The following is a 12275-nucleotide window of genomic DNA, read 5'->3' on the forward strand; positions in this document are numbered from 1 at the left end:
TAGAATTGCAAACATTAGCCTGCGCCGTATCTGGACAGGATTGTGAATGTCAGCATGTGCCACACTTAGAATTGCGAACATTAGCCTGCGCCGTATCTAGATAGGATAGTGAATGTCAGTATCTGCTACACTTAGATGGAACTTGAATGTTAGCATGTGCCACACTTAGAATTGCGAACATTGGCCTGCGCCGTATCTGGATGGGATTGTGAATGTTAGCATGTGCCACACTTAGACGGAACTATGTAGGCCCGCATGTTAAATCTCATACAACCCACTAACAACATAAGCTCAAACTCTCTGCATACTTATATCACTGAAAAACTCACACAACCATCTCTCGCACAACAAGCTGCACACACTTCACCACACCGCAAGACATAAGCTGCACCAACAGCACACACGAACTGACACCGATCCAATACTTGCACCAAACCTCAGCACCCGGTGTCCACCGAGTTGAATCTGCCAACAGTATACCACCCCTCTCACTATCCTACTCCCTCTTCACCTTACTAACCCTTCCCACCTTCTCGTTTACAGATCTACCGGAGCGCCTGGGGACCAATTCCGTTGGTGACGGTGCACTATATAAGTACCTTTAACATGACATAACATAAAATATAGCCACACGAAATCAATGAGACGCTGTAAAAAGCAACGTACACAGCCTGTACGTAAAAATGTAACAATTGCTAAACAATTAGTACTACCCCTACCCTGTCCTAATACTGGCAATGTTTCGTACAATTTAAACGTGTACATGTAAACTGTTTGTCAGTGTGTGAGTAGTTGTTGCTTTGGTGCAGTAATTGCATTGTGACTCTGTAGCACACAGTGCTGCCCGAGATGGCTTCAGGGGGGCAAAATGAAGGTTTCCTAATGAGAGTGCACCTGCTTGGTGTATGTCCAATCACAATGGAAGTGTCCGTAGGACTACAGTACTGGCCTCATGTCCGCATATTCTCATTCACTTTTAATTAGTCGTAGCACCGGACGTCTGTCGGTTGCACAGCTATACGTATGCGTATGTCATCCTCTGTCTTCTGCTAATGCTGCAACTATCGCCAACCCTACTGATTAATGCGACAGGCTACAGCATTTCAAACAGTCCTGCCGCCTTTGGATTTCTTGTTGCAAAGCTACCGATTAATGACTGCGTCCCATTGGGAGCAAGGAGCAGAATGTTCCAGTGTACAGTGGGCTTGTTAAATGGCCCATTGCTTTGATTGATGAGCTGCTTGCCCTTCCATGACCCTTGAAACTGATAGACCGTCCCTGCACTTACCACCATGAGATTACATAGCGAGTTGCTCACTGCGGTTTGTACAGGTGCATAAAATATTGCACTGCACATATGACAGTCCGTAGTGAGTCTAGAAAATATGAACGCTGTTGCTGCTTACTAACTCGCAGACAGTTAAATGTAAGCACATCTAAGTAAACAACAAATCCTTAGATCTCGCAGATTATGAGTGCCGGTTGCAAAGGTACTGTGGCCGCGTGCAGCTGCCTGAACAACTGTCTTGTTGCTCTGCCTAATGAAACTGCATGTGCCTAATGAAACTGCGTGTCTCCAGATGAAAAGCATTCCTATGTGGCAAAATGTACTCATCTCCATGAATGCTACAGATGCGGCTAATATCGTGCCATCAAGTGACTGTACTTTTGCTTCGATGCACATATTGCTATATTTAAAGATGTACAAATAGCAGTTTTGTGGCGTAATACATGTCATACAATGTGATGCAGATCATTATCTGCGAGAACACATTACCCGTGTTGAGACATTCAGACATATGGCAGCGCCACTGCACAAGCTGTTTAGGACTAGTGCATCAGACGCTAGATATATACAATCGCTATAGTATTGCACTGTTCATAGCAACCTGTAGTGTGGCCCTTTGTTCACAGGCAAGAAGAAAGGAACATAGTGGGTATTGGAAGCGAGTTGCAGTCAACAGCTTTCATACGCAATGCGTGTCCAGTCCAAGTCCCTGGCCACCCTTTGCAGTAGCTATTGCAATTACCTGCTAGCAAGATTATATACAGTGCTATAATTTTAATTGGTGACTATTTTCCACGCGTTACGCTTCCAACACATTCTTGCTCACACTACACCTAGAAGCCCTATTGCACAATCTCTTATATTCCACAGACCGATTTCCATGCGTGCCATTCTGCAAATGGGCCGGTTGTGGCACGTGAAATCCTGGAAGTAACAAGGTGTCTGCGTACTTTTCGTGCTGGCTGCAGGCGTGGCGGAATACATTTCAACCAGGACAGCATATTTCATATGTAGTGGTGGCTCTAAAAAGAGCCTTTACTGATTTAGTTTTTTTAGAAGCTTTTAAGGAAACACTCTTTCATCTTGTAGATGGAACAACAAAATACCATTGCCAACATTGGACAAAGAAATGCCATTGTCATGGAATAAGTGTGCATTTTTAGAATCAATGATGTCATTGTTGCATTTTTAAAATCAATGATGTCATTGTTGCAGAAGAACATTGTAGCATCATACAAAAAAGTAGACATGCTTCTATTGTTGATACACCTTCCGCCCTCTTGCTGTGAACAAACTGCATTAGAACAGTCGCATACTCTTGTTAGTGGTATGGATTAGAAAAGGTTTTCGCTTTTTATACATATTTTTCTTTTTCTATACTCCGCGCATTCTTACAGTAAGCCCTTCGATGCATCTTGTAGATGGAGCAACAAAATACCATTGCCAATGTTGGACAAAGAAATGCCATTGTCATGGAATAAGTCTGCATTTTGAGAATCAATTATGTCGTTGTTGCAGAAGAACATTCCAGAATTGCACAAAAAAGTAGCCATTCTTCCATTGATGATACACGTTCTGCCATCTGGGTGTGAACACACTGCATTAGAAGAGTCCCACCCTCTTCTTGGCGGTATAGATGAGAATAGAATTTTCATACTGGGAAAAACGCTTGCTGCTTTTATCAGTCTCTTGAGTTGATGCAACACATATGAACAAGGCACATAACCCAAATGCTGAGCTCGGTACTCTGTTCTGTACCACGACAACATGAAAAGGTGTGAAAGTGACCACTTCTTCGCAAAGGTCACAGACAACGCCGAAATTGCAGACATTGGCAGCGCACCACAATGCCTCCACTCCTCCAACCCGAAATTGCAATGCAAGTCTATTTTCTGGGCGTACCTGTGCAAATGTACCACAAAGGCATCACCTGGTAATAGCACTCCGCGTCTCTCCATTTCTGCCAGTCCGAGTGTACGACGTAATGTAAGAAAATGTTACTACTCTTTCGTATGAAGCAGATCCTAAGCAGCTAATTGGATAATTCCCACAGTCACATTGACCAGCATGCTTAGAAGGGCAGATTATGCACATGCGCTTTCCGAACTAGCGCAAGTTCTGCACCCGTGTTGAGCGTCCTATCCTTTTTACTTCTGATAGTTTGTCAAAGAGAATATTGACAAACTGAATGTTGTTGTCACGTATGTATGTTTGAAAGCCAACAACTGTACCAAGTGCTCCATTACCTAGTCCTTGCTCCACGTCAAGGTTACATTCAAGCATTATTCTACAGTTTAAAGATAATTTTAATATTTTCTCCAAACCAGCTGTGTTGAAGATAGAATTTTCTAAGGTATTTAGTCTTGTTGTGGCTTGTTTACACATGGGTAGTGTTATACCATGTACGTCCAGTTTGTCTGTGGAGCAAATTTCAATTATTGGTTGCATTTCTTTTTTCAACATTGCTTCATTGAATTTTGAACAGCTTGCAAGACTTGGCATCAAGGACAAAAAAGTTACATTTGTATGTGCTATTTTTTCCATGACATCAGTAGCACATTAGTTATGGCCATACAGTGCATGGATGTGCTGGGTGTTTAGTATTGATTGTGCTTCTTCAGGTAGTACACCAACTCTAAGACTTTTTAAAATGTTGGCGTATGTGAGGTCTGCAGACTGGCGCATGTTTTATGTTAATTCTCTGTATTGGAAATGTTGCCAAAGGTTGACATTTCCTATGCTGCCAACAGTTTTATGGCAGAGTGTGTGTCCCGTTTTAAAAATAGGTTCACCTTTCACTGGTGTCAATTAAAGAAGATCTCCAAAAACAATAATGTATTTTCCTCCAAAGAGCTCTTTGTAGTTTGTTTTGAGTACTTCTTGTAATCTGAGGTGATCAAAGCCAACATTATGTTGGAGACCACTCTCACTTCTATTAGTAGCATTTTCATTTGTTTTAACACTCTGCGTAGTTCCATAGTAGCTTATGTAGAATGTTTGTGATATTCTAATTTTTTTGGTGTTCTACTGGAAGGAATAATAATCGGTGTAAAGTGACACCGCCTATGTTGTAGGCAGCTAAACCTGTGGGGGCAGTTACAACAGCTGACAGTTTGTTGTTTGTCAATTGTTGAAGGAACTTGCTGATGATTTTGATTAAGAATGTGTTGCCTGAACCAGCTTGACCACTGACGTATAGTAGTATAGGTTTGTAATTTTGGCAGGTACATTCTTTATTTTCATGTTGTACACCTAGTGCAATTTCTTTTGTTACTTCTTGAAAAATGCTACGCTGCTCATTGTTCAGTTTTGATTGCAGTACTGTTAAGTCTTCTGTATCTTCTTCATAGTGACACATGGTGTTTTCTACTTCTGTCATAGCTAATTCTGCCTCATTTGCCATTAGTGGCTGTCTCAGTGGTTCTTGGCTTCTTGTTATAGAAGGTTGACTACTGTCGGGAGTGTCTTTATCTAGTTAAGCCTGGAGTTCTTCTTCGTGTTGCTGTTCATTGTGCAACATTGTTTTGTACTGTGTAAACTTTACATCGGTTATAGTGCTTTCATTTGCTTTGAAAGCGTCTTCATGGGAGTCATAGGTATCTAGTAAATATTCTTCTTTTCTCCATGGTTTAAAAAGTTGTAGCAGGGACATGTAATATAGTTCTTTATGTTAAGGGGTTTTTAATGACAATTTGATATGTTTAATTAAGCTTCGTTTGGTAAGTTTCACTAAGCTGCCTTCACAATTTGTCACTCTGTATCTACCTTTATTTTCATCTGGTTTTATATTATTTTTGTATGTGAAGTTTTGGGCTATGTGGTATAGACACATGGTTTCCAAAGTGATACTCCTGTTTGGGTAGTATGTGTCTAGGAAATTGTTTTTCAAATTGTCTTCGCTGTTGGGATCATTTTTGGCTATTGTTTCTATGTCGCCGTATGATTTGAGAACTCTTTTTCTAGATTTAGCAGGACCAATACTTAGCCATACTATATTTTCAGATTTTCCATACAAAGCAGTACCGGTTAAACGATCTGCAGCTTCATAGCAGCCACATTCTCTATGAGAGAGCATTTTTATGCCTAAGCTGTACAATTTCTGAGACAGTGTTTTGTCCGATGATAGATCATCCCAGAGGTCCTGAAGCTCTGTTTTTTCTGTTTTGGTTAAGTAGGCTGTAACATATTGTGCAACTGCAGTGGAATTGACTGCAATGTACTGCACAAATATGTTTGCATTCCATAAGAGGGCAATGATTGCATTGTAATCATTGATATATTTTGCTTCTTCTGTTCTTTTTATGTAATATGCATTCTTAGGTGATTTACCTTTAACACTATGTCTAACTGAGGATATGAAATTGTTTACTTGACCTGTTGCTGTAACTGGTCTAGGGAAACCAAAGCGGCATTTGGTGTAGTATTTCCCCTTGTTTTTGCATTTGCGACGACAATATTTTACCACATTTGTGTCTTTGAAATTGTACAATTTGTGCATGAAGATCACTATTTGTTGCTTCTGATGGAATTTCACAGTGGCATATTTTTTGATAAACTGTAAAACAGTGGCATCACTGTCTTGACCAAATTTAGGAGCATCTTTAATCCATAAAAGGGTGTCCAGTCATTTGGTCGACTACAAACTGGTCGACTGCAATTTGGTCGACGTCATTTGGTCGAAAACCAAATGGTCGAATTTTTTTTTTTTTATTTATATATGTGTTTTGTGGGTTTTCGTGTTAAAAAAAAAAAAAGAAAGAAAAAAAAGGGGGTTGGGGGGGGGACCCCCCCCAAAAAAAAAAAAAAAGGGGTAAAAAAAAAAAAAAAAAAAAATTCGACCATTTGGTTTTCGACCAAATTGATTCGACCAGTTGTCCAGTCGACCAATTGATTTCGACCAAATGACTGGCAACCCATAAAAGCATGTGGATATGTGGTGCTCCTCTGGCTTGGTATTCTTTTCTCCAAAAGAAGTGTTGCACTTCTCCAAGGGGAGGAACAGTTTTATTACAAATAAAGTGTAGCATAGCAATGAAGCGATGATGGAAATATCTTGAAACATTAACGGGATCTAGAGAGCAAAGTTCTCTAGGTGTTAGTATATCTATGTTTGTTTTGGTTTTGTTTGATATGCGTAGGAAATCATGTAAATCTTTCCATGCATATTCTGCACAACTTAATGTAATGAACCAAGTGGCAGGGCCAAGGTTTCTGATCATACAACGTACAACTCTGTGACGTCAGCACCAGTACTCTTTAGTACCACACATGTTTGCTGACAGATTTGTAATGCTTGATTGTAAAACCTCATCGTTTTCTTGCACTTTTTGTAGTAATTGCATAGCTGAAATATTTTGGAAGTGAGTACCTGATTTTAATGTGTGTGCAACTCCGTAGCATAGAGTTGCTAGTTCACTTTCAAAGAGTAGGTGGAATATGTATTTCACATTTTGTCTAAATCTGGGATCTTCAGAATACATTCGTAATGAGCGGTATTCTGATGCTGTTATCTGAGTGGGTCTATCATCGTACCTTCCTCCTTTCTCAGTAGGAAAGAGTAGAGGAAAAGCATGTGCTTCTATACTTTTTTCCCATATGCTGATTGGTGATCCTTTGGTTTGTCACATTTGGTACGTTTCTAGTGCATCATCTATGGTGTCTTTAGAGTGTAATCAATGAATTGTATAATGGTCTAAAATATTGGATACTGTAGAAGGATCTATAAGTTCAAATTGACCAGTTTCTGGTGACTCTTGAATTATTTCAGTCGTTTCCCTCAGGTTTTCTGCAATATGAATTTCTTTGTAGTATTCATTGTTGTCTTTTAGATATTGCAAGGCTTGTCTAACTTTATGTAAGTCTACGGGTTGTTGGCAAATTGCTTTGTCTTTTTTAGGTACACCATTTACTAAGACAATTAAAGATTGCTCTATTGGACGTTGCACTCCGAGAGTGCGCACATTTTCTTTCAGATCTAATGGTAAATAAACTACTTTTCCACAAATGCCTTCTACTAATTCTGAGGGAGGTAATTTTGCTGTTTTTGGTTGAAGGCGTATTATTTCTTGAAATGGATGCACTGTTTGAATTATGATGCTCTCGTATAAATTGAGTTGTTGCAAGGGTTTTGGTAGTGGGAATAATTCTAAGTTATTTGTGTTAGCACATGAAGGAGTTTGGTTGTTGTCAAGTTTTGCAGTGCAGTATCTGCAAAGTATTAAGGGGTCATTTATTTCGTATTTGTTTTCTGCTATAAGGTAGAGAGCTAATTCAAACCATTTGGAATCTTCATTGTCTTCTATTTTGTATGTTATGTCTACAGTTTTTGTGCACCTTTTATAAAAAGTTCTGTGGCAACACACACACACACCTGGTTTGGTACTTCAGCGGATGTACTTGTACATTTTAGTATTTCTTTTTTGTATGGGTGTAGTAGAAGGTTGCCATTTGTAGAATTGTTCCTAGTCTGTTGTAAATCTATTGCATTTTGTAAGTGGCTTTCACTTCCAAAATATTTTCTCTGGATATGCTCTATTTCTTCGAGTAGGTCTTTGGCTGTACCATGTAGAAGATTGTTATTTAAATTGTCTAATGCTAAAGCTGGACTTTTAGCATAGTACCGTTTATGGACTAGATTTCTTTAAGTTGACTGATGTGTTGATATCATTTTGATATGATGGAAGGTGCTTTTGCAATTAGGCCCTGAAATGCAGGCTAATTAATGTCCTTGTAGTCCTGTGTGTTTGAGCACTGGACAGGTAACCATATTTTGTAGAAGTTTCATTTTGAATTTGTCTTTGCCTTCAACACATTGATTGAGGAACTGGCGTAAAGATTTGAAAGATATTTTGTCAATGTTACACACTGACGTGCTTTGCCATTTGTACACTGGACATTTTGGTTCAGTCTGATGGAGAGGTGATACTGAGTTCTCTGGGGATATTTTTGTGAGCAGCGTTTCTTGTTCCATAATGGTATTATTAAGTTTTGACAAATCGCCAAGCCTACCAATTCAAATTACGCCAGGGCAAGACAAACCAATAGGGCAAGCGCAAGCAGGAAACAGGACAACGACACCAAAGAGCCCTACAACCGAGCAATCAGTAAACGGGCAAACAGGCCCAATAGAACAACGACATGCAGGGACCTCACCGCGTCTCCAACAAACCCCTTAGAAACAACTAGGGAAACAGAGGCCTTACAACCGAGCCGGGCAGGCGAAAAACAAAAGCCGACAAAGAAACAAAACAGAGTTGAACAAGACCAAAACAGATCCACTGAGTGGGGAAACTATGACCACGAGATCCTACAAAAAAGGACGGAGAACACCCCCTTTACGCCAAAAAAACGCCGCCTAAGAGACATCGCTGTAGGTTTGCAAAAAGCTACCACAAATGACAAACCTGACATGATAGCAATCATGTCGGCAATGACAGTGGTTCTAGCTCCGTTCTGCAAGCTTTACGAGGCAATGAAAGAAGACATCAGAGACAACACAGCGGTTCTGATGAATACAATTGCAAAGATCACACACGTGGAAAGTTACATAACGGCAATCGAAGACCAGGAAAAAGGCGTAAAACATCTTATGACTAAGAAAATCGAAGAACTGGAAAAAAAGATCGTCAACCTAGAAGGACGCATAGTCGACCAAAGGAGGTCGGGACAAGAGGCAACAAGATCACAGCCGGCGGGAGAAAAAAGGGAAGAAAAAAGGCCGGCAGTGCCTACAAACCAAGGGACAAAACAACTCCAAGTAAGCACCTGCCCGGGCTCGAGTATGGTGTCAGGCAGAGTCAGAGAGGAAGTCTTTCACCTTAGACACACTAGCAAAGAACAAACAGTACAGCAGAAAGAAACACAGAAACTGGACCAGATTACCATAAGCTCACCACGAACAATAGAAGACTTCCTGCTAGATAACGCCCTAATGAATATATCTCAACATGAGAACATCTCAATTAGCTCAGAAGAGGACAATTCCCCCCTAAACACAGGAAAATCACCACCAAATAGAACAAACGGTTACAAAATAACACATGTGACTGATCAAGTTAGATCAAATAGAGCAGAAACGAAAGAACAGTTAAAAGCGACATCGCCGAGAGAACCAAGACCAGTTCAAGGGAGTTCCCAAGAAAAACCAAGGACGAAATGGAGAAGCAAGGTGACCTCCCAGATTCAACATAATAAGAACAAAACACGCCTTTTCAAACTGGAGCAAAAAGAAGAGGGAAAAAAGCACCTGACCCTAAACCATCCGACCGTAATGTATTTGATGAAGAAAACGAAATCCCTGAGGAACATGGTAACAGAGGATATAAAGCGGGTGGAACCCTATCACAGAAAAAAGTTAGCTAAAGCATATCTACATGTCAAAAGCGAAGCAGTGGAAAAATTTGACGGTACAGCCTTTGAAGAAATGAAGAAAATGGGTTTTAAACTAACAGAAGTGGCAAGCGTGGAAAACAAAAAAGAAGAATCTCAAGGCTTTGACCCAAGACAAGGAGAGAAAATAGGTTCGGAAAACACACAAACGAAAATACAGATTCCTGACCCACAGAACCACACAAAAGACGTGGAAGGGAACAAGCGTTACAAAATGGCGAAGGAGCAATACCAAGCACCTGGCGAAGGGGCAAGAGAGGGAAAAGCAGAGAAAGACATAATAAAAAATAAATCAGCAAATCAAGCCGACGAAGTCCCGGCAAAAACCAAATGGTATGGCCTATTCAAGCTGGAACGATGCAATGCAGCGAAGGAGAGAACACCGTTAAACCGTCCAAAGATACTTCAGATAATAAACAACGCAAAGGAGTTGAGACATCTGACGACGAAAGACATCAAATTAGTCGAACCTTACCATAGGCAAGACAGACCTAAAGCATATATACACATTGAAGCAGATAGCAGAAAAAAAATAGGATTAAAAGCCTATCAAGAACTGAAAGAGATGGGCTTTCTGCTAACAGACATAAATAACCAGAAAACGAAAAATGAAGGAAATCAGCAGACACTATTCAACATACAAAAACAAAATCCAAACCAGAAAAACCATATAAAAGAAAATAGCCAGAATCATCAGGACCTACACCTACAAGAGAATAAAGACGCGGCAGAACACCCAGAAGTAAGGAAACAGAGAGAATCAATGCTGCCAGCGCGCAAACTACAAGGGCCATGGAACTGGTTACGCTCAACGATAAATGCAAACAACACCAAATAGCAACGAAAAGGGCCAGTCCTCCAAAACAGCAAGAGCCCGGTAGGAAAACAGGGTCGGACCGCTAACGAGATTTACAGCCTGGGATCATGGAACACTCAAGGACATAACCATCTTACACAGACAAGCGACGCAAATTTGGGTCGTTATGATATAATATGCCTACAAGAAACCTGGCTATTAGCCAAACCAACACTTGATGGTTTCACGGTTCAGATTTCTCTGGCGGTCAAAGGCCTCCTGGGAAGGCCCTCAGCAGGCCTTTTGACAGTGGTCAAAACAGGCCGGGGCATGGACGAGCCAAAGAAATGGAAGGAAGCATATGAGATGCTGGTATCGCTGACCACTTGGCCCACCGAAAACAACAAACAAAGAGGAAAGTACAAAAAAAAACTCACCATCATTAATTGCTATTGGAATCCCCAGAGGATGTCAACCGAAACCTTCTGTCTAAATATGGGGAGCACGATAGATCAGTTATATGAAACATTCGAGGACATCAACATCATCATACCTAAACGCAAATTGCAGCGAGACAAACAGTACAACTCCAAAACGTTCAGACCACTCTCAAAACCGAGGGAAAGCGCAGAACGAACTGATTTCGGGAAGAGACATCCAAAACATCGCAACGCTATTCCCAAACCAAACCAATATTCCGACCTGGGAAAGTGGAGAGTCAAAAGCCTCAATAGACCATATTTGCATGTCAGCAGGCATGATCGACTCGATGACGTGTTTTAGAGTTGAAAAAACCAGCAACAGTGATCACAATTTGGTCACCTGCTCGTGGAAAGGTACGAAAATAACAAAACTAAGATACCCTCTAGAAACAGAAGCCAATAACCAGAGCACCAGACTAAAGCTCACAGAAAAGGACATAAAGAAATTTAGGCTTGCATGGAGAAACAAACCTAAGTCAAACAGAAAAGAAGATATAAACGAAAGACCGGACTACTTACCTTTCCTAGTACTCTACAGAAAACAAAGATGAAAATCCAACCAGGTCTCCAACCATCAACATGCTTTCAAAAACGAACTGGTGAACCAAAGAAAACTGAGCCGTACTCTAAGGAGAAGAGCCAAAAAATCAAACGCTGAGTCAGACTGGCAACTTTGGCATAAAGAGAGGAAGAAATACGCAATCTGGCTAAAACAACATAAGGCACTTCAATTCCAGATAGATGCAGAGGCGATGATGAAAACTTTGGAGTCAAAAAATTCAAGAGCATTTTGGTCCCTTCTGAACAAATCGACCATTGCGAATTCTGCACCTCTGTGTAATGCAATATCGGAGGAGAAATGGATAACCCATTTCTCATCAGAATTAGAAGAGGCTGAAAATTCAACACCGCTCGTACCGGAAAACACCTGCACAATCTGGACAAATGTAACAAGTCAGGTTGATATAAAAGCAAAGATCATGAAGCTAAAAGCCTCCAGAGTCCCGGGACCGGACGGGCTCAGCAATGTAATGCTAAAACAATTTCCCGCACAATGGTCAGAGGCAATAAGCGAAATTTTTGAAGAGTGCGAACATACAAAGAAAATCCCAGAATCGTGGCTCAAAGCGCTCATAGTTCTGATCTACAAAAAGGGCGCCCGCGAAGACCCGGCGAACTATAGACCAATCGCCCTTTTAGATGTCATCGGGAAAATATACGCATCACTCTTGCTAGACAGCTTCCGGCTCTGGGAAAAGAACGCCAATTTCAAAGACAACCTACAAGTGGGCTTTCAAAAAAACGGATCCACTGGAACAAA

Source organism: Ambystoma mexicanum, chromosome 6q (genome assembly GCF_040938575.1).
Source record: "Ambystoma mexicanum isolate Mex_15411 chromosome 6q, UKY_AmexF1_1, whole genome shotgun sequence".
NCBI classification, from domain to species: Eukaryota; Metazoa; Chordata; class Amphibia; order Caudata; family Ambystomatidae; genus Ambystoma; species Ambystoma mexicanum.